Source organism: Aedes aegypti, chromosome 2 (genome assembly GCF_002204515.2).
Source record: "Aedes aegypti strain LVP_AGWG chromosome 2, AaegL5.0 Primary Assembly, whole genome shotgun sequence".
NCBI classification, from domain to species: Eukaryota; Metazoa; Arthropoda; class Insecta; order Diptera; family Culicidae; genus Aedes; species Aedes aegypti.
Window position 1 is genome coordinate 1,353,257 of NC_035108.1, and position 23,434 is coordinate 1,376,690.

A 23,434-nucleotide genomic window follows, 5' to 3' on the forward strand; every position below is an offset into this window, starting at 1 on the left:
ACATAAGCCAAAATAAAATCATTTGATTCATTAGTATAAATCTGGTTTTAACTCAAATTGTTTTTATAGTACCGTAAAACGGGGTAACTTTGATAGTGCGAGACCCACAACAAACTAAACGAAATAACAATGTTTCTGTTGATCAGTTAAGCAAAACGAGTAAGAGAGTATTAGTATGACACTTCATGTCAAAGCTTTTTTCGTTGGAATCAAGTACATTTGAGGATTTATATGCAAAAATTAAAAATTTATGAGATTTTAGCATTTTTGAAACGCTCACAAACAATATGTTCTACAATCACTATTTGATGAAGTCATAATGAGTTTGTCACTTATCCTTGACTAGTTGTAGTAGAACACGAATTTGGTCTCAAATATCTTAGCGAAAACCATTTTTACAAACTGAGATCATTTTTGTAATATAAGTCAGAAGCGTTAAACGCCTAGAGGTATGCAACGCCCTATAATTGTCCCGTAATGCATTCAATTTTGTTCGATTTATACTCAATTATCAAAGTTATCCCAAAACAGAAAACCGACTTTTGATTATTTGAAAAATTATATATCCATTCAGAATCAATCTTTTGGCAATCTATCAACTGCAATCGATAGTTAGGATACCAGTACTTGTTTTAAAAATATAAATTATAACTTTTTGAAACACCATGCATAAATAGTCAAGTTTTCTTCGAAAAAACTATCAAAGTTACCCCATTTTACGGTACCGATACCATATAATTCCGAGGCCAGCTTTGGTCTTTGGTATGTTTTCGATTATTTATGAGACATCCTTAGAACCACCCGTAGATAAGTCAACATTATTCGAGCTTAGGGAATATTGTCAATCATTAATTTATTTAGGGTGCCGGTACCAATGGTTGTAATGTACCAGTAGATTGGACTATGAAATAAAACGTACATTTTTCAATAAAAACGACATGTGCTATTTTTGGTGAATAGATCGTCTCTAGTTTAGTAGGTTGACGGGGTTGGTTCTAGCAAACGCTAGAACCAGAGACGGACAAGAAACCGTTTCCCTAACGCTTTCTACTTCCACGCGCACGCCTTTCTTACGCCTGATACATAGGCAGTCTGCTAACCACAAAAGCAAACCTCTCTGCCATGCCTTTCCCCCAATCCATACACTCCCGCATGAACTGACGTGGATGCAGTGGCATATACGGTCTACGTGGGAGTCAGTTCAATGCATCATCAATTCCTCCCACTTCCCCTCATTAGTCTGCATTCTGACGTGGCAGGTGCCATTGTTGCCTAAAAATAGAAGATCACCAGCACTTATACACTGAGGATGCCTGTTAGTCCCAAGCAGTCATTCGGTTGGTTCCTTGTGTAAGTGCAGCTGATCTGGCGATACTGGAGTGCATCCACGGGCGACCAATCAAGCTCAAGCTCAAGCTCAAGCTCAATAGATCGTCTCTAGTTTAGTAGATTCGCCAAATTTCATCTTTTTATTTTATCAAAAAGTCATATTTGGTAATAATTAAGTTTATGCAAAAAATTTGCTCCTTTGTACCAGTAGTTGCCGTCGTGTTCCAGTAGTGGATCAACGGATGGAAGCAGTTTTTAAAATGGATGTATACAAATGAAAAAAAGCCCTAGAGATGATCATGATGTTAGTTGCTGTTCCAAGAGAAAAATGTGTAGCTCTGTGAAAATTTATCATTTTGTTTAAAATTCCATTCCCGAACGTCTACTACTGGAGCACTAGCGCAACTACTGGAACGCATGTACTAATAGTGGCTCAAGCGATTTAATGTAAAAAAAATAGTTTTATCACTCTTTTTATATTCTTCCCATATAGTAGAGGTTGAAATCTTTCTGTTGACGCCAAAAGATCTCTGTTAGGGCTTTTTGTTATTTTGTTATGATTTTTTATAGCTTAGGTAGTCCACCAATGGCACCGGCATCCTATAAGTGGCCAATAACCTTGAAATAATCGTGCTCCGCAGCTTTTCCAAAATAAAATGTTTCATACAAAAAAATTGCCACTTACAAATATAAATGAAAACGTTTTTATTGGGACCGGTTCCACGGAGATCTCATAAAGAATCGAAATAATACCCAGGGTTCAAGCTGGTCCCATTGACTAATTTAGTTATAACATGACGTCCGTAATCGTAACTATGAAAACAAATTGAAATTTCAGTTTGATATCAGTTAGTTAGGTTAAAGTTGGTTGAAAATGAATTTGGGGTAGATTTTTCCCGCCTTGAGCCAATGACGCACGCACGCTATGTCTGAACCAGACGATTATAAAAATCGAATGCACATCGTATTTTTTCTCGCCAGAGATCAGTACCGTTCTGATTCAAATTCCGGACAGCTTTTAATTCCGGACACTCTACTTTGTATGGGAAAGGGTTCACTTGAAATGTTTTAAAATTTGACATCCAAAAATTCTAAACTTTCAGGCATGTTTTAATAAGAATTCTTCATAGCAATCCATGGGAAATTTATAATGCGCCACTAGTTTTGACGTTACTCTCACAGATGGGAAAGTTGAATTTATAATTTTACTATTTTAGTTTTGCTTTTAGTGAGTTGTCCGGAATTTGAAACAAAGTGTCCGTAATATGAAACAAAAGTGAGGTCGCGTCCGGAATAAGAATCATGGAAAGATCATTAATTTCTGTTTATTTTAGGTAATCCAAGCTGTGGAATCCGAATCTTCACCCACCAATCGAAAGTTTAGTGTTTTGAAAGCATGATAACGCAGAGCTATCCTACATTATGTTCCATTCTATATGCTTTTTAATCGGTTATACTGCACTGAGGCCTTAAGTGTCCGTAACATGAATCAAAACGGTATTTGATCCATATTTTCATAATCGGAAGGTTTTAAAATATTCTATCGGTGATTTTTTTTCCATACATTTTTTATGGGCTGAAATGCGACGAAAAACGAGGTTTTGATGGGTTTTACTATGAAAAAAAGCTGAAAAGTGTAAAAAATCAAAATTTCCCTGATAGAATATTTTAAAACCTTCTGATTATGAAAAAATGGATCAAATACTGATCTCTAGCGAGAAAAAATCGGATGTACATTTGATTTTTATAATCGTCTGGTTTAGACATAGCGTGCGCACGGGAATAACATTACACCGGTGGAAATTTCTGAAAATTCCAATATCGATCAAAAATAGACATCAGACGATTCCATTCGGGGCCTTCCTTAGCCGAGTGGTTAAAGTCCGCGGCTACAAGGCAAAGCCATGCTGAAGGTGTCTGGGTTCGATTCCCGGTCGGTCCAGGATTGGAAATTTCCTTGACTTCCTTGGGCATAGAGTTTAATCGTACCTGCCACACGATATACGAATGCGAAAATGGCAACTTTGGCAAAGAAAGCTCTCAGTTAATAACTGTGGAAGTGCTAATAAGAACACTAAGCTAAGAAGCAGGCTCTGTCCCAAGGAGGACGTTAATGCCAAGAAGAAGAACGATTCTATTCGAACTGAAACAAATGCATTCCATCAAGAATTGCCGAAACGGCAGCTTTTTGCTTCTGGAGTCGGCTCTCTGACACCTGATACCAAGCGGTGTTCAGATCTCCCCAAGAATAATGTGAGTCAGGAATGTTATTATCACATGACCAATTCAATATCATGTGAAATTAACAGAATCAAGTAAACACGATGGGTCAAAGATGATTGGAATAGAATTAAAAATTAGTTTACAGGTCGCTGAGAACCAGCTGACTGAACCTTTGGTCCCCACTTTTTTTCCTATCACAGTAGGGTACAAGCACCAGTTTTGGCCAGCCTAAGATTTTGTTCAATGTATGGGAAGCCTTTATGTACTTTAAATATACCAAACGAAAGCTTTCAACCCATATCATGTAGGAACTATAACTGATATATTGGAACTGATCGTAATAGATATTTATGCAAACAATTGCAGAAGGATGATATTTTCACTCAAAAACCAACTTCTGAGTCGATTTTTGATCGTCCAACTGAGGTAGAATCAGAAGCTAGGTGGCAAAAACATTGAGAAATCCAGAGCAATTCTAGGGAGATATAAATTTGGCAATTTTCAAAACAAAACTAAAGAGTGCTGCATTTCAGCATCGTTGTGAAACAGCGCTAGAAAGTAGCACTGTTCAGTACTGCTTTCATTGGTAGGAAAAGTAGGCCGTCATGTTACTCATTCTTTTGATAAAAAGTAGGCTGTAACAGAATGGCAAACACCTCATGGCTATGCAAAAAATGATTTAGGGTACCAATGGTGGAGGTACTAAGCACGATTTAACTTCATTTAACCACCTTAATTAAAGAAGTGCAATTAATGCACATATTGATGTTGTAACGGGAAGTAACGACCATTGACTTAATGAGAAAAATGATTTCATCGTAGTAATCCACGGCATGTCAGTGAAAAATAATACCTCCACTATTGGTACACTGTTCCTTTAGTTGCGGTAAATTTTTAATTTTTGTTCCTATAGTTGCGGTATCCGTTATTTTCTTATGGGATCCTCCACTATAGGAACACTTTACCGCAACAATTGGTACAAGCAAGAATAGTTTTAGCAATTTTAGTAATCTTTCATCAGTTTAAATCAATTTGAACGCTCTTTTCAACTATTCCGTGTATCAACAAGCCAATACGTCGATTGGCAGTGTCGGTTCTGTGGCTAATGCAATAAAATCAGTGAAAACGGCACTATCGCAACTATAGGAACACCCACAACTAAGGGAACACTTACCCTAGCTTTTATTTGTTTAATCAATTCGGATGAATAAATGAATGTAGCTTGACCATGTGGAGTGTGTTCTACTAAATACGAAATATTTCACGCGTAATTGCCGCATTTACAATCCACTACGGGTACAATTGGGACTATGGCCGAAACCAGTACTTCTACCTCATTTGGCATGTTAAGCAGTCTTAACACATGGCAAAAATTAGGCTACAAATTGGTTTATTTAGTCATGCGGATATGAAGCACGTGTAGATAGCAATCAACGGGATTTCCCAAGTTCTCCGTTATCGGCCAGTAGGTTGCGATCTCATCATTCACCAGGATGTCAGCCAAATCATGCATTTGGTGGGCTCGATTCCAGATTAAAACGAACTGACTATTTATAGCAGCATGCGGATATCTTATCGATGCGGTAAAGCGAATTCATTAGGCGTATCATTCACAGCTTAATTGTGCTCTGACACTGGACATCGACCTCAATGACCGGCAAATAAAGTACAGATAACGAAGGTTTACCCCGTTTTACTTGGAAATAAACAATTACTTCGGTTCCAAATGGTTATTGACAAAGCTTCACGCGGTTTTCCTCCGAGGGAACGACGCGCTACATTTGAGAAAACACCGTAATATTATTTCCTCATAGGAATCGAACAATTTCGAGAAATTTTGGATAAATACCTTAATAGCTTTTTGCATAAATAAGTCGACTCTATGCAATAGATCAATATGTAACGAATTTTGACCAGGTTCCGATGAGGCTTAAATTATCACTCTAACTATTCAACCAATAAAATATCAAAGAGGTTTCAAAGAGGCTTATTCGAATTCTTTTAAGAATTGCTTCAATGCAACTGTTCAGAAATTCTCCTACATATATTAAGACGTATTACTTTCCTTGAATCATTAAAATATTCCAACTTCTCAAAGAATTCATTGAGAAAAGAATTTGTAACTCAATCACGGATTGACAACAAGATAAAACAAAATATCACACTTCTCGTTCTCTTAATTATTCATGATCAGCAGCATCATGTGAATCCTTTTATTATTCACAGCTACTGATATAAAAACTTCAATGAGCAATTCTCGCTGAAATCAGGCCACCATCGGCACCCATCGTCAGAATTCCAATTTAACTAGCGATCAGTGGCTAGTTTTCGATAAAACTTAAGGGTGGTCCTTTCTGTTTTCTCAAATTGGCGGACCCCTCGTACGCCAGCTAGCTGAACAGTTTGCGAAAAAGCTCTTTTTTTGATAAATCTTGGGTATTTTTTCACGTGATATGTCTCATATTTCGCTTGGAACACATAGCAAACTTAGTGACATCGTATAGAGAAAGGATATAGGTTTCATTTAAACTTGAAAACATATTGACGGCCATTTTGAATTTGGCCGCCATTTTGAATTTTGTTATAAAATTCGTTTTTACACCATTAGCGCACCGCTAGTTTTGAATTCTGCGATCACCATCAGAAAGCTGAGGAAAAATTGCGTAAGATAGGCTACAGAAACTAGAAGAGCAATGGTATTTACCCTATCAAATGAATGATTTTCTAAATCATGTTATACGATTTTGACGTATATGGCGTGTGCGGTTCTATACCATTTCCCGGAAAGACGTTTCCCGGAAATCATTTCCCGGATACCCCATTTCCCGGAAAGACACTTCCCGGAATGACCCATTTCCCGGAATAATCCATTTCCCGGAAAGTTACTAAATGATAAATAAAACAAGAAATTCCGGTTCTATTGCATGTGTTAAAGCAAAGTAATACCAGAACCATGAAATCTATGTGGCAAACTCTAAGAATACTTTATAAAGAACTACTAAATTGTCATAGATTAGTTTTTCGACGTTCATACCAGCCACGAAATGCATAAAAAAGAATGATTTAAGTCACCCCTATACCCAATGTCACCCCGCATGGCGGTAATATTTCATTGATATTTTAATGCTTAATTGCATCCTCATTTTTTATGTTGAATAAAACTAAGTTTAGCAACAGGCAACGTGATTTTAGCTTTTGTCCCTAGATTTGATATTTGACTGGAAAGCAGTTTTACCGGCTAATTTAGTAGCATATTAATTAAACATATTCCTGCGGAAGCTGTGAAAAAATATTCGCAAAAGTAATTCTGAAATAATTTGAAAAAAATATATAAACATGATGCTACCCACCATATTTTCAGTTTTTTTTTAATGGATCTTAATTTATAACAGTTAGGTTTTTTTTTCAATCAATCTGATTGCAAACTTGATAAGTCTATTTATATATCATGTAGACCAATTTTCTAGATTTCATTTCCCTTCGAAAGGTTTCCTGCTGTAGACTTACTTTAAGACTAAATATCTCAAGACATTTTAAGCCTCTATACCATTTTTTGTGCAGCCTGTGAAAAAGTTTTTGCCCGGTCCATTTTCGTGTTATTCTGGTGTAATTATTATTGTCCCCACTGTTTACAATTTCATTGGATAATTGCCCTTTTTACATACATAGGCTGTTCTTTCGAGTCACGTAGCCTATTTTGGGTGCATGAATTTTCTAAATCATTTGTCTAATGAATTTTCTAAATCATTGATCTAAATTTGTCATCAAAGGCTGTAAATGCGGGAAATTCTCCGGAAAATATAACATTTTTTCTACAATAGTTTTGGGTTCCCTTTAGTAACGGGTGTTTTACTACATTCTAGGCATTTTGCCTACAGCACCGATAGACTGAATTCCACTGGCTTCGATGATTGCGATTTGCTCTGCTTGGTCACTGTATCATGAATTCCATGACCTTTTGCAATCCTGGACTATATTATGTTACGCACAATTTTGACATATTGGACCAACTGTCTTCTTGTCAATTTGATAAGGCTTGTGACGCTTCCTTTAACTCCTTCCGTACCTTTGGAATGAGACACTAGCTTAAACTTTATGATGTGATAATGTTTCAGGTATCATCTTCTTGTTTTTCTTTCTAGCATGACGTTTCAACTGCTTCTCGGCTCTATGTTCATATTAGCACTCCCACAGTTATTAACTGGGAATATTCGTAGTCAATTGACGAAGAAACTCTATGCTTAGCTTAGCTTAGCTTAGCTTAGACTGACTACACATATCAATGGTTGCTATTCCGTGATTGACCAAAGTCAGTGAAGATGCACAAAGAATCAACTAGAAGTTTGGCTGGGATTGGCCATAATCTTCTTCAGTGTGCATAATTCAGTGCCTCTATTTATACATGGTCAATAACGGCGCCGGCCACGTCCTTGCAGTCAGGTGGGATTGAGGGAAGGAATGTTAGTTTGTAACCTTTGCTATTTGGAGACCGTGTTTTCCTCTGCATCTCCACAAAGATTACTGGAAGGGATGGTTGTTAATGGAGAGGATCGTTGGGTCACAGGATTCACTTTGATAAGCGATTAGACCAAAGACAAATTAAAGACCTCCATGTCCCCTGCAGTTGCTCAAAACTTCATGGTTCACAAGGCAATCCAGAATGCCGCGAAAAGTGCACTGCGATCTGTCAAACTTGGGCACCTGTTGCACTACCGAGGGACCAAACGCAGCACCAGAAGTGGCACTCAATCCGAGCCCGAGTGTGACGGACCTGATTAGACCATGGTAAACGATTATTTGTTAACATGCTTAGGAATATAATATATTCAATTGACATGGAAAATTTCCAAATAGGAGTAAATAACGTCGTTACTTGAAGTGACGAACCATTCAAAGTTTGTTGAACAAATAGCTAAAAGCAACATTCCTACAGCTATTAGGACGAAAGCATGTGTAACAATATTTTATAAATCGATTGGCTGGACCATCACATAATATTCTTATGCCGACACTTACAAAGGCGAACCATTCAAAGTGTTTTGAATAAAATTAACGTTTTGCTAGTCTATACTTCTAGCACAGGCAAACAGACCGAACCATTCAAAGGTTTTTTCATAAGGTAAAAGGCAAGGGATTTTATATATAAAAAAATGAATTAGAGTTTATGCCGACACTTACAGTGACGAGCCATTCATAGTTTGTTGAATAATCATATTTATGTCCCACCGTTGTAACGATTAAATGTGCGGTCATACATATTTTATAGATTAAAAAAGCATGAAACGAGCTCACCAATTGATCCTTCATCCTTGATTGAGCAGCCACAATTTTCAGCTTTATTTGAAGCATACACACTAACTGAGAAACGCGAATCTTTTTTCGCACTCGCGCCACGCGGACCGAAACAATTAGTCTGGATTCCGTCGCTCGCCCTGCAGGAGCATGCCGTGGAATCGGAAGACCACATACTACTAACGCGAATCTCTTTTCGCACTCGCGCCACGCGGACCGAAAACGATTGGTCTTGATTCCATAGCTCACCCTGCAAGAGCATGCCATGGAATCGGAAGACGACACATTACTAACGCGAATCTCTTTTCGCACTCGCGCCACGCGGACCGATAACGATTGGTCTTGATTCCGTCGCTCGCCCTGCAAGAGCATGCCATGGAATCGGAAGACCACACACTACTAACGCGAATCTCTTTTCGCACTCGCGCCACGCGGACCGAAAACGATTGGTCTTGATTCCATCGCATACCCTGCAAGAGCATGCCATGGAATCGGAAGACCACACACTATTAACGTGAATCTCTTTTCGCACTCGCGCCACGCGGACCGAAAACGATTGGTCTTGATTCCGTCGCTCGCCCTGCAAGAGCATGCCATGGAATCGGAAGACCACACACTACTCTATTCGTAGTCAATTGACGAAGAAACTCTATGCCCTCAAAAGTAGTTCCAATCCTAAAAACCCTCGAATGGCGGGATTGGAACCTGCTATACTTAGCTACGGTCTTGTTCGTTAATCGCCACGAATTTTCAGGATCCGCGAAAGTTTATTTTTAGTACATTCCGGGAATTGGTATTCCGGGAAATGGGTTTCCGGGAAATGGGTCATTCCGGGAAATGATTTCCGGGAAACGGCATTCCGGGAAATGGTTTTCCGGGAAATGTCATAGAATCGGCGTGTGCAATCAATATAAACATCATTATTTGTACAACAAAGAAACAAGTTTTCAACCGTTGGTGTTTTTTTCGAGTCGAGTAAAGAATATCATTTTGAGTGATAAAATCTGACGGCCATCTTGGTTTTAAGTAGAAGAATGAATATTTCACCTTGATAACACTCAGCATGTCGAATTTAGAGGTTACCAATAAAAACAAGGTTACGTATACTCTTCTTATTATTATTCTTCTTTTTCCTGACGTTACGTCCCTACCGAAACTGAGCCTGATACTCAGCTGTAAAAGTTAAAATACAGGTTATTAAGCAGGAATTTTCTTTTATAATGCATTTCAGTAATAATGAATAAATAAATTCAATGAATGAAAACCGTCCAAAAACATTGATTGTATCAAACAATATGCATTGTTGTTCATTGAATGAAGTTTAAAGATTGCACGTCGGGACATTAGTAAGTCTTGTGGTAATATCTGTAGTTTTAACGTAAAACATTGACAAAAATTCACTAGGAGCCAGTTCGCGAAAACCGCAACCCCTTTTCCAAGGGAAGTTGTATTGATGTTCTCATATCAGGCTGAAATTTTCAGGGATTGTTCTACTGTATAAAAGAAGATGTTTTGCAAAATTTTAGATTATTATATTAGGAGTAAGTGGGACAAAATGACCCCCAATGATTTCATGTCACTAAACATGCAAAATCACAAAAACTGATATAACTATAGTAAAACTGCACGGATTATGTTGAAATTTGGCATGATTATTCTACGTTATATAAAATTTGAGATAAGCATGGTATATGAATTTTAAAAGTACTTCAAAAAATTTAGTAATTTTCAAATCTTTTTTTTTTTATACCAATCGAACTAGCTCAAAAAACTAAATATGACGTTTTGTAGGGCAACACATGGGCTTTCATTTGAGGTGTAATCCAGATATGCCATTTCAAAAATTTTCGAAAAAAAAAATTTTTTTTCGGGATAGTGTTTGAACTTGAGCCATTTTGCGAGAACCGCAACCGCCTTGTCTACAGTGGTTGTATTAATGTTCTCCGATCGAGCTGAAATTTACAGGAGTTGTTTTTCTTTAAAAGATATTTCGCAAAATTTTAGTTTTTTTATATTAGGGGGAAGTGGTACAAAATAACCACTTATGATTTAATATATAAAATAATACAAAATCAACTGCTATAATGACTAAAGTAAAAATTCACGAATTTGTATGAAATTTGGCATGATTACTTAACGTTACACTATATTTTTTTGAAAAATTTTGAAATGGCATATTTGGATTACACCTCTAATGAAAGCCCATGAGTTGCCCTACAAAACGTCATATTTTGTTTTTTGAGCTAGTTCGATTGGTAAAAAAAAATCGATTTGAAAATTACTAATTTTTTTTTATGAAAAACTTGTTTTTCTCGATTTGAAGTACTTTTAAAATTCATATACCATGCTTATCTTAAAGTTTATATAACATAGAATAATCATGCCAAATTTCAACATAATCCGTGCAGTTTTACTATAGTTATATCAGTTTTTGTAATTTTGCATGTTTAGTGACATGAAATCATTGGGGATCATTTTGTCCCACTTCCCCCTAACATAAAAATCTAAAATTTTGCAAAACATCTTCTTTTATATAGTAGAACAATTCCTGAAAATTTCAGCCTGATCAAAGAACATAGATACAAGAAGGGGTTGCGGCTCTCGCGAACTGGCTTTTAATTTAGAATGGAAATCTTAAATTTTGAAGCAAAACACATTTTTTCTGAGCCATAAAGTATCGTTTTTAGTACCGCTCAACATGCATGTGAAAAATAGCGAAATTAAAAGATGTGAAGCAGGTTTTGTTCTAAAGTGGACGTAATGCCGAAACGCTGGTGTATCATTTCGAGGTTTCAAAATCTGGCGGCCATCTTGGTTTTTAGCAGTTTAATGATTTTGTACCATCTCAGCGCTTATCATGTTGAATTATGGGGCCTCCGTTACAAAAAACAAAACAATCAGATTCTATCTTTCTTATATTATCTCAGCTGTTCAACTGATTGTTCATTTCTATCAATGGTTTTAGACCAAATTAATGAAAGAATGAATGCTATTTTTCAACTCGAGGTTTTGCAGAAGAATCATTCAGGTAGCAAATAAGCGTTGAAAAATCCTATTTTATAATTTGGTTTTAAAGCTAGTTAAGCTGAGGGGCTGGTTCTGTTCCAGTTGGGACGTAACGTCAGGAAAAAGAAGAACAAGAAGAAGCGTAAGTTTGACGGTAGCATTAAAATTCAACATGTTGAGTGCTAACAAGGTGAAAACTCATTCTAGTACTTAAAACCAAGATGGCTTCAAAATCCAAGATGGCCGCTAGATTTTTTCACTCAAAATAATACTCCTACTCTTCATCAAATCCGAATAATACACCAACGATTGATAACTTTTTTTTCTGTTGTACAAAAAAAATGATGTTTGCTTTGATTGCACTCGCCATATACGTCAAAATAGTAAAACATGATTTAGAAAATCGTTCATATCATAGGGTAAATACCTTTGCTCACCTAGTTTGTGTAGCCTATCTTACGGAATTTTTCCTCAGCTTTCTGATGGTGATCTCAAAATTCAAAACTAGCGGTGCGCTAATGGTGGAAAAACGTTTTTTTCAACAATATTCAAAATGGCGGCCAAATTCACAATGGCCGCCAAAATTTTTCGAATTTTAAATGAAACCTATATCCTTTCTCTATACGATGCCACTAAGTTTGCTATGTGTTCCAAGTGAAATATGAGACATATCACGTGAAGAAATACCCAAGATTTATCGAAAAATTAGCTTTTTCGCAAACTGTTCAGATAGCTGGCGTACGAGGGGTCCGCCAATTTGAGAAAACAGAAAGGGCCACCCTTAAGTTTTATCGACAACTAGCGATCAGTGACATACAATTGGAATTCTAACGACGGGTGCCGATGGCGGCCTGGTTTCAGCGAGAATTGCTCCAATATATTCTCAATACTTGGAGGGCAGAAACAGTTTGTTTTATTTTCATTTTTGTCTATTCTAAATTAATTAAATGCACATTCCAAACGGGTAATTGTAAATGGTTGTGAACCGCAAATCAGTCCCATAAGATGAAATTATAAAAATTAAGGCTTAGTAGCCCGTCATTCGTTTCGGCAACAGTGATGATTTTTCAGCTTGCATTTCAAAGTGATAAAACTCAGTCTTGCTAGTTTATATTGACTTGAAAAAGTATCACAGTACGCGCTAACATGCATGAAGTATGCTGATACTTTTTCAGCTGAGTCAGTGTAAAACCAACTGATTTTCTTTGATACGAAATCGTGAGATGAATTAGCAACAATCATCAACGACGCGTACAAATTTCAATGACGGCCTACTTCGCCTTAATATTAAATCGATATCAGCTATCTACATATTTTCCAATGATTGGCTTCATCAATAAACAAACCCAAACGTTTGGCGAAAGTAGTTATTGAAAGCAGAGTTAAAAGAAGAATTGATTTTGTTCACTTTAGTACTAAAAAAGAATTTTGACATTCGTTTAAAACTGTAATGGTCGAAATTACTTTTTCTTAGAAGCAAATGTTAGGAAAAACACATAACGTTTCAACTGGGACAGAGACGGCTTCTCAGCTTAGTGTTCTTATGAACACTTCCATAATTATTGACTGAGAGCTTTCTTTGCCAATTGACCATTTCTTCATGTGTATATCGAGTGCCAGGTACGAAAATATTATATGCCCAGGGAAGTCGAGAAAATTTCCTCACAACCATGACTCACTGAACTAATGCGACCAAAGTGTAGCTTTTCTACTACATCATTTCATATCTTGGTGCTTATTTATCAATTCTCCATATCATCATATTATAACTTTTTAGTCAACTGTTTTCATACAACTTTTATAATAGTTCTCAAAATATAACGCAACGAGTACCGTTTTGACTCATATTACGGGCAGCTTTTAATTCCGGACACTTGTCTTTGTATGGGAAACATTTCACACGAAATGTTTCAATTTCTGCCGTTCATAAGTTCGCACTTTTGTAGGTTGTTTTAATTAGCAATTTTAAAAGATATCTATGAAAATTTACAATGCCGAACTGCATTTGACGTCTGTTTAGTGGTTTAGCGATTTCAATTGATAATTTGACTTCCCGATTTATGGTTTTCATGAGCTGTCCGGAATTTGAATCACAGTGTCCGGAATTGAAGGCAGAAGTAAGGAACACATTTGTATTTATTTAAAATAATTCAATGCGGAGTAATCATACAAACTGATTTATTTTATATGCCTTTTGATCAGTTTTACTCGTCTGAGGCCTTAAGTGACCGTAATATGAATCAAAATGGTAGTTCGTCATAGAAAAGGGGAAAGAATTGGTTGTGAAACAGTAGAGATACAGCTATCTAATGCAAATCCTTCACTATGCGTTTTATGTGACTGATACTGTTTATTATAGAGCGGTTCCACAGAAAATAACGACTTTTTTTTCCCAAATTTCAATTTTATATTTTTTGATTTGGATGAAATTTTGCACATGCTTTCTTTATGCCCAACAACGCCTTTTTGCATCATCGGTTCGCCATTTGGACTCTATCCTTACTTTTGAGAAAGGCCTAAGAAAAAAATCCTTAATAAATTTAAAAAAATATATGACATAGAAACGGTTTGTCCGATCAGTTTGGTGCCTTGCGCAAAGTTTTAGGTTATTGTTGGGACTATCTGAAAAAAATACACTGTAAAAAAATATGTTGTAGTTTTTTATATTTCGAAAATAAAGCCTAAAAATTTTCTCAAAAATCGTAATTTTGATTTTTTGTATTTTTTTATATGTTAAAGTAGACAAAAAATGGAGTCTCTTGCACAGTAGGTCAAGATGGAGAAATCATGGACAAAAAAGTTATGATTTTTTTGAAATAAGGTGAATTTTTGAAAATTCAACTCGATTTTATGAAAATACGCAAAATTTACAACAAAAAAGGTATACGGGAGAATAAGGTTAACTTTTACCGTTTTAAAGATACAGCGATTTTAATACTGATATAATAATATGATATAATTTTAAATTTTCGGTCATTTTCAAATGTTTTTCATGGCTCATAAGCCTAGAAATTTGTTCATTGTCTGAAAGAGCAGATAATTTTTTATTAAAATGTTTGAAAAAATATTGATTTGGTAATTTTTCATGGTATGAGGCGAAATAAAAAAAATGTGCCCTGTAAAAATGATTTATTTATTATTTTAACGAAACACAACTTTAACATTCAACATTGTGATATTTTGATATTAAATTATCAAGAATATATGGAACAAATTGTTAAAAGTTAAAAAATAACAAAATAACGAATATAAAGCAATCAATACGTGAAATGCATTTATATCGATTAAAGAAAATGAAATATTTCCATTCTAAAACAAAAGCTTTATGAGTAGAGGAGTAACGTGCCCAGTTGTCTCACACAAATATACCTGATGTTTTCTTAAAGTACAGCACGTTGGTATATTTTTGTGGTCGGACAGAAACGTACCTGATAGTTGATTCAAGTACCCATGTTGGTATAAATAAGAGTTGATGCAGCAAAGACACAAGCAAGTGGTAAACAAGCAAGTGATAATCAAGTGAAAAGAAAAAGTTAACTTAGAACAATGAAGTATAAAATGAACACCATCAACAAAGGTTGTGTAAATGTGTTTTAAAAAAAGTGTTCAAAAAGTTACCGAAATCTTACGGAAAACAATATTGCCAAATTAGTTGAACTAGGTTTTGCAGATGAAAATCAGCTTAATAAACAATTTAAAATTTGCGATTCGTGTCGTTTACAATTGGTCAAAAGAACAGCATTATAAACTTATCAAGTAGTGAAGAGGAAGATGTTTACATGGAAGAGGAAACAATAAAAGCATCAGCATCAGCAACTTCAATACAGTCAACGGATTCCAATATGAATATTCCTAGTCAGGAGTCATTGGAAGCAACGTCAGCAACTTCAATAGAATCAACGAACTCAAACTTGAATGTTTCTGGTAAGGAGACATTAGAAGCCTGTCCCTATCCAAAGGGCCCTGCGATGCATTAGGGGGAACAATAAAACGCATGGCTACAAATTTTCTTTTCTTATGCAACTACAACAGAGTATGATCATATCAAGGAGCAGCTTAATGAACAATATTCGAAAGCAATAACTATTCAAGGAACACAAAAATACCATTCATTTATTCCAGTTTCCGTAGATAAAATAGAAGTTAGGCAATTTTCAAACTGTAATGATAGTAAAAAAATTGTAAACATTATGAAAAAGTAAGAAATCTGTATCAAAATAGGACGCTCCATCATTGTATAAGAACATGAAATAAAATTCTTTCAGAAAAGAATATTCTTTATTGTATCAACTCGAAAAACATCCGAAAACAACCAAAAGTTGTGAATTTTCAGTAATTTTAATTTTAAATTCGCTATATCTCGGACACGATAGCAATTAGCAAAACTTTCTCGTATACCTTTTTTGTTCCAAATTGTGCGTACTTTCAAAAAATCGGGTCGAAAAGCATTCAAAAAGCTTATTTAGATCATATTAAAAAATCAACCTTTTAAAAAAAAAATCATAACTTTTTTGTCAACGATGTCTTCATCTTGACCCACTGTGCAAAAGACTCCATTTTTTATCCACTTTAAAATATAAAAAAAATCAAAAAAACGATTTTTGAGAATATGGATTTATAAATAAAATATAAAGCTTTTTTCAAAATGAAAAAAAAATTCAAAATTTTTTTTTACAGTGTATATTTTTTCCAGATAGTTCCAATAAGAACCTAAGACTTTGCGGAAGACACCAAACCGATCAGACAAATAGTTTCTGAGTTTTATTTTTTTGAAAAATGTTAAGGCTTTTTTTCTTAGGCCCTTCTCAAAAGTAACGCTAGGGTAAAAATGGCGAACCGATGATGCAAAAAGGCATTTTTGGGTATGAAGAAAGCATATGCCAAATTTCAGTCAAATAAAAAAATACAAAAGTAAACCGACATTCGAATTCAAATGGAACCGCTCTGTAGCATCGCTGGACTTGCTATTCCAGCTTGAATTTGCAAAAATAGTATTTTGAACTGCTTGTAAAAAAACGGTGCATCTGGATTGCATAGGCAGGAACAAAATACTTTCACTTTTCTGAACCGTACCCGCGTTTGATAATCCGAACGTATTTCTCTTCCGAAATTTAAAAATGAAATCGTGTTGAAACTTTCGAAACTATCAATGAACAATTCCGGTTGAGAACCGTCTATTCCACAAGCTGGAGCGATTGCTAAATCAAGAGAGGTCGAATTCATTCCCTATTCCCTGAACATACTGTCCTACAGAAACTTCACTATTCCCACACTTCAGTACTGCACTTTCACTTTCAATGATCGGCACTCACAAAACGGAAGAAGAAAGAAACCCACGGATACTCGATCAACTGCAAACTGCACGCTTGATTGCACCAATATGCATTCGAATGCACTCCGTGCGTTGTCTTTTATACGACTGCATTGCAAATCCTTACTGCGTGTAACCATCACATGGTCGGCAAAAAAGTTAACTGCATATATCTCATTTTATCCAACGCGCTATCTTTTTCTCTTTCTCTGGAGGACACCACAGTATAGGCCTACTGCGACCCGCTTTTTAATGCAAACCAATGCACATACAAGATAAAGAAAATAGCGCCAAAAACATGAACTGAATTTTCACGTTTCACTATTTTCAGAACCCTCCGACATCGCGTACCAATGCAATCTGGATGAACGCCATCTCCTATTACAAAACACCGTCCGTGGATGCAAATCCACAGTATAATGACCGGATAATAGCATGTTAGAACGATCAGAATCAGATAGTCGCTTCACAGGGTGGTAACGACGTTTGATGCAATCAAATTTACATTAAGAACTACCGTTTGACTGGATAACGACAGTAGCAATGACACACCTTACAATCTAGTTGATTGCAATTCGTAGACGCCTGCTGGTAATTGCATTGGCAACAAAGACGTCAATAGTTAAAACAATCATCACCTATCAATTTACAAGTGATCGTTTGATACAAGCAAAGTTGAAAAAATCACATTCTGAAAGGGGTAGTGACATTAACCAACAGTATATAGTCAGGGGCCTTCCTTAGCCGAGTGGTTAGAGTCCACGGCAACAAAGCAAAGCCATGCTGGAAGGTGTCTGGGTTCAATTCCCGGTCGGTCCAGGATCTTTTCGTAATGGAAATTTCATTGACTTCCCTGGGCATAGAGTATCATCGTACCTGCCACACGATGTACGAATGCAAAAATGGCAACTTCGGCAAAGAAATCTCTCAGTTAATAACTGTGGAAGTGCTCATAGTAATACTAAACTGAGAAGCATGCTCTGTCCCAGTGAGGACGTTAATGCCAAGTAGAAGCAGAATATAGTCAGGAAAAAACTCGGAAATGTAAGTTTATTTATGAAGTAGTGGTTTAATTCATCGCATAATTTGTCGTAAAATGAACGAAGAGTCAAGATAGTTTCTAGCTCGTCTTGATAACATATGAATTGTACCACGTGGTCACCGTTTAAAAACATATCAGAACCAAGAACGAAGGAACTTGTAAAAAAAACCTGCGGATGAACATTTAGAGGAATTTACAGAGGACCACCAGATGTGGGGAAACTTCTGGAACCTCCTAGCAGAATATCCGTAATAATCTTTTTAGGGAAGCTTCTGGAGGAACTCCTAGCGGAACTTATTGGAGGAACTCCTGACTGTAGGGATTGAGAGGGGTACTATAGAAGATATCAAATAAGCAGAAGGGCATATAGTTCCAGTAACAATGAAACCTAAGCAAACGGGAAAAGTCGAATGACACGTCAGTCTTGTAAAGTGTTTCGAGCGATGAAGTTGCGATAGAATTGCTCCTGTTGCAATTCGGCTGATTGAGCCATTAGTTTTGAATGTGCCGGTTCCTCCTTCCGGACACTACAATGGCACAGTTGGTAAGTATATTGTGCGGATTTTATATTTATGAATGTTGGATTTTATATTTATGAATGACCCGGTATTATTCAGTGTAATGTAACACAATTGGAAAGTTATATCGCGCGAATCCTTCAAATAAGCCCGACTTTATTTTGTTATGCTTAATAATTTGTTATAAGGTCAAATACATCAAGGCAATGCATAAACTCATCTGAAAGGGTAAATCAATTCCCCTGAGAGGGTAAAGCAATTCCTCCGAGAGAGTAAAGTAATTCTCCCGAGAGGGTGAATCAATTCCCCCGAGAGGGTAAAGTAATTCCCCTGAGAGGGTAAAGCAATTCCCCCGAAAGGGTAAATCAATTCCCCCGAGAGGGTAAATCAATTCCCCCGAGAGGGTAAAGTAATTCCCACGAGAGGGTAAAGCAATTCCTCCGAGAGGGTAAAGTAATTCCCCCGAGAGGGTAAAGTGATTCCCCCGAGAGGGTTAATCAATTCCCCTGAAAGGGTAAATCAATTCGCCGAGAGGAATGAGATGTAATGAATGAGGAGTTAGGAATAAAGAGTGAGGAATGAGCAATAAGGAGTAAAAAGTGAGGAATGAGGAGTGAGGCGTGAAGAATGAGGAATAAGAAATGAGTGAGGAATAAGGAATTAGAAATAAGGAATAAGGAATGAGAAGTGAGGTGTGAAGAGTGAGAAATAAGCCGAGGGTGAAGAATAAGGATTGAGGAGTGATGAATAAGGAATGAGAGTGACAAGTTATGAATGAGGAGTGAGGAATGAGAAATGCGGAATGAGGAGTGAGGAATGAAATGTAAAGCATGAGGAGTGAATTGTGAAGAGTGAGGAATGAGGAATAAGCAGTGAAGATTGAGAATTGAGGAGTGAGTGTGAAGAGCGAGAAACGAAGAATGTGGAGGAATGAAGAGCGAGGAATGAGTAGTAAAGCATGAGGAATGAGAAGTGAGGAATGAGAAATGAGGTGTGAGTAATGAAGAATGAGGAGTGAGGTGAGAACAGTGATGAGTGAGGAATAAAACATAATGAATGAGGCGTGAGGAATGAGTAACGAGAAGTGAGGTATGAAGAGTTGGGAGTGAGAAATGAGGCGTAAGGATTTAAGAATGAGGAATAAGGAGTGAGGAGCGAAAAACGAGGAATGAGGAATGAAGAATGAGAAGTGAGGAATGAGATATGAAGAGTGAGGATTGAGGAATGAGAAGTACATAATGAGGAGTTAGAGATGAGGAATGAGAAATGAGGAATGAAGAATGAGGAGTGAAACGTGGGGAATTAGAAATTAGGAGTGAGGAGTAAGGAATGAGACATGAGGAATGAGGAGTAAGAATGAACAATAAGAAGTGAAGTATGAGGAATGAGGAGTAAGAAATAAGGATTGAGAAATGTGAGATAGAGAATGAGGAGTGAGGAATGAGGAGTGAGGATTGAGGAATGCGGAATGAGGATTGAGGAATGAGGTTTGAAGAGAAAGATGTGAGAAATGAGGAGTAAGGCATGATGAGTGAGGAATGAGGGGTGAGGTGTGAAAAGTGAGAAGTGAAGAATAAGGAGTGACGAGTGCGGAATGAAGAATGAGGAGTGAGTAATGTGGAGTGAGGAATGAAGAATTAGGAATCATATGTGAAGAGTGAGAAGTGAGGAATGAGGGATAACGAATAAGGTATAAGGAGTGAGGAGTTAGCAATAAGGAATGATGGGTAAGGAATGAGTTATGAGGAGTGAGGAATGAGGAACGAGGAATGAGGAGTGAGGAATGAGGAGTGAGGAGTGAAGAATGAGGATTGAGGGATGAGGAGTGAGGAATGAGAAGTGAAGAGTGAGGAATGAGAAAATCAGAAGTGCGAAAAGAAGAGGAAGGGATGATGAATGATGAATGATTTGTAAGGAATAAGGAAAGAGGAGTGAGGAATGAAGAATTAGGACTCAGACAGCAAACGGGAAAAGGCGAATGAAACGTCAGTCTTGTAAAGTGTTTCGAGCGATGAAGTTGCGATGGAATTGCTCCTGTTGCAATTCGGCTGATTGAGCCATTAGTTTTGAATGTGCCGGTTCCTCTTTCCGGACACTACACTGACGAAGCGTCCAGAGTAACATATTGGGAAGAAACATCCGCAGGAAAACCTTGTAAACTTCCGAAGCAACTTCTGGGTAACTTCCGAAGTAATTCGTTGCTGAAATCAGAAAAAAAATCGAATTCCTTGGGGAAGTTCCATAGGAACTCCTAGAGGAGCTTCCGGAAGAATACCTAGCGAAACTTCCGGAGGTACTTCTAGAGAAACCTTTTGGAGAAATCATTGAGAAACTTTCGGAAAAACTCCTACAGGAAGCAGAGGAATTTCACAGGAACTTCTGCGAGAACTTCTGGAGGTATTCCTAGAGAAACTTCCATAGAAACTCCTAGATAAACTTCCCTAAGAGCTTCTAGAAGAAGTTGCGGAGGAATTCCTTCAGAGGAATTGTCATAGGAACTTCTACAAGAACTTCTGGAAGTATTCCTAGAGGAACTTCCATAGGAACTCCTAAATACACTTCTGGAAAATTCCGGGGGAAAATTTTACAGCAACTTCCAGAACAATTCTCTAGATGAAATCCAAGCAGAACTTTCGGAAGATCACCTAGAGGTACTTCCAGAAGAACTCCAATTGAAACTTCCGGAGGAGCTTATAAAGAAGCTTCTGAAGTAATTTTCAGGTGAACTGCTACAGGACTGTTTTGAGGAACTTCTGCAATAACTTCCGGAGAAATTACTACAGAAACTTCCAGAAAAACTCTTACAAGAACTTCCGGAGAAATTACTACAGGAACTTCCAGAAAAACTCTTACAAGAACTTCCGGAGGAACTCCTACAATAATTTTAGGAAGAATTCTTACAGGAACTTCAAAGAACACCTACAGGAATTTCCTGAAAAAGTCCTACAGGAACTTCCAAACAACCTCATATAGAAGCCTCAGAAGGAACTCCACCAGGAACTTCCAGAGTTTGGAAACTATCAAAGAGCGCTAGCAAATCACCCAGCATGCCAAAGCATAACCAATAACCTTGCGTTCCTTTGCAGGACTCACTCGGGGAGCGAAGGCCGTTGCCTGTCAATAAGGACTCGCATTTTGTGTGTCATTCTAAACTAGTCCATTCTTTAGGCTGGTTAAGAGGAACTCCTAGTGGAACTCCCGGAAAAAAAATCCTAGAGAAACTTAAAAAAACATCCAAGAGAAACTTCTGAAGACCTCCTATAGGAACTTCAGGAAAAACTGCATCCGAAAGAACGTTACAGGAACTTCCGAGAGAACTCCCAGAAGAACTTCAAATACAATTTCCTGAAGAAATATTAGAGGATCTTACGAAAGAATTTCTAAAGAAACTTACGAAAAACTCCCAGATAAACTTGGAGAGGAATTTCCAGAAGAAATTCTTGAGAAAAAATCGGAGGAACTTTTAGAAGACTTGCTGAACAACTTCTAGAGGAATTTCCGGAAAATTTCGGAGGTAGTTTCTGGATAAATTCTGAAACAACTTCCAAAAGAACTCTTTAGGTGAAATCCTAGGGAGAACTTCTAGTAGATCACCTAAAGCAACATCCGGAGATACTATTAGTGAAACTTCCGGAAGAAATCCGATGAACTTTCGGAAGAATTTCTACCGGAACTTATGGGAGAGCTTCTAGAGTAGTTTTTGGGTGTGCTGCTACAAGAAAATCGAAAGGAACTCCTGCAATAATTACCGGAAAAACTCCAACTGAAATTTTCCGAGGAACTCCTACATGAATTTTTGAAAGGAATCCTACAAGAACTTCCGAATGAACTTTAACAGGTACTATCGAAGGAACTCCCAGAGGAAATTCCTGGAAAAATCTTAGAGAAACTTCCGGAACTCCTAACAGAACTTCCGGAGGAACTCCTAGCTGAACTACCAAAGAAGCTCCTAAGAAGTGTATCGAAAAGTAGTCGCAAACATTCAAAACGGCATATCTCAGAGCATAGTTTATCTTTTTAAAAGCTTTTTTCTCGTAAATCTTCATCATGTCATCATGTATTCAAGCAATTAAAAATATTAAATAATGTCCAGTCTTAATATAAGTATAACAAGTTTTATAAAGCATAGAAAACAAAATCTTACGCAAAATTACATTTTTGAAGTGTCTTCTTAAGATTCGATGATTTTTATTGAACAAAATATAAATCAAACAAATTAGGATGCAAGCTCATTCTATCAGAAAATATGTTTACTTCACACAGCACGTAAAATTGATTTCAAAAAAATAAATCATTGCTCTATGAATGCTCAATTATTGGAATAAGTTTGGTTTTAGAAAGTCACTTTTGTATAATCAACTTTTGAAGCTCTATCATATACAGCGGTAGTTATAAATAGTACCATTTTTTGCTTTTTTCTGTTTCTGTTCGGGATGAACCACTGCGACCAGTTTTCTTTGGTCTTTTGTGGTATACCCGTGTCCTTTGTTTAGTGCATGTCGTTCTACTCCATTACTATTGAGAAATAATGAAGAAGTCGTTTTTTATACAAACATCATTCTTTACCATTTTGCATAGAGCCTCTTTAGAAAAAGATACCGCTATTTATACCTTTTGGAGAAAACAGTTTGTCACCATTAAACTCTCAAAAGCGCGCCCCTTAATCAGGTTCGGCCACTAAACTGGTTGAATGATACTGATTTTGACCATGCA

The 23,434-nt window shown here is 36.8% G+C and overlaps 1 protein-coding gene across 4 annotated transcripts in view; it reads right to left on the minus strand.

Moving 5' to 3' along the window:
* Nucleotides 1-17,259, minus strand: part of LOC5566115 (venom carboxylesterase-6) — a 48,125-nt gene extending 30,866 nt beyond the window's left edge. The window contains exon 1 of one of the 4 annotated variants that reach the window (XM_021839740.1): nt 17,188-17,259. The gene's annotated coding sequence lies outside the window, so the exon portion shown is untranslated. Of the gene's footprint in view, nt 1-16,923; nt 17,045-17,093; nt 17,113-17,162 lie in introns of those variants that run through there. The other 3 variants (XM_001650430.3, XM_021839739.1, XM_021839738.1) reach the window with 3 other exon arrangements.
* Nucleotides 17,260-23,434: the final 6,175 nt, after the last annotated feature.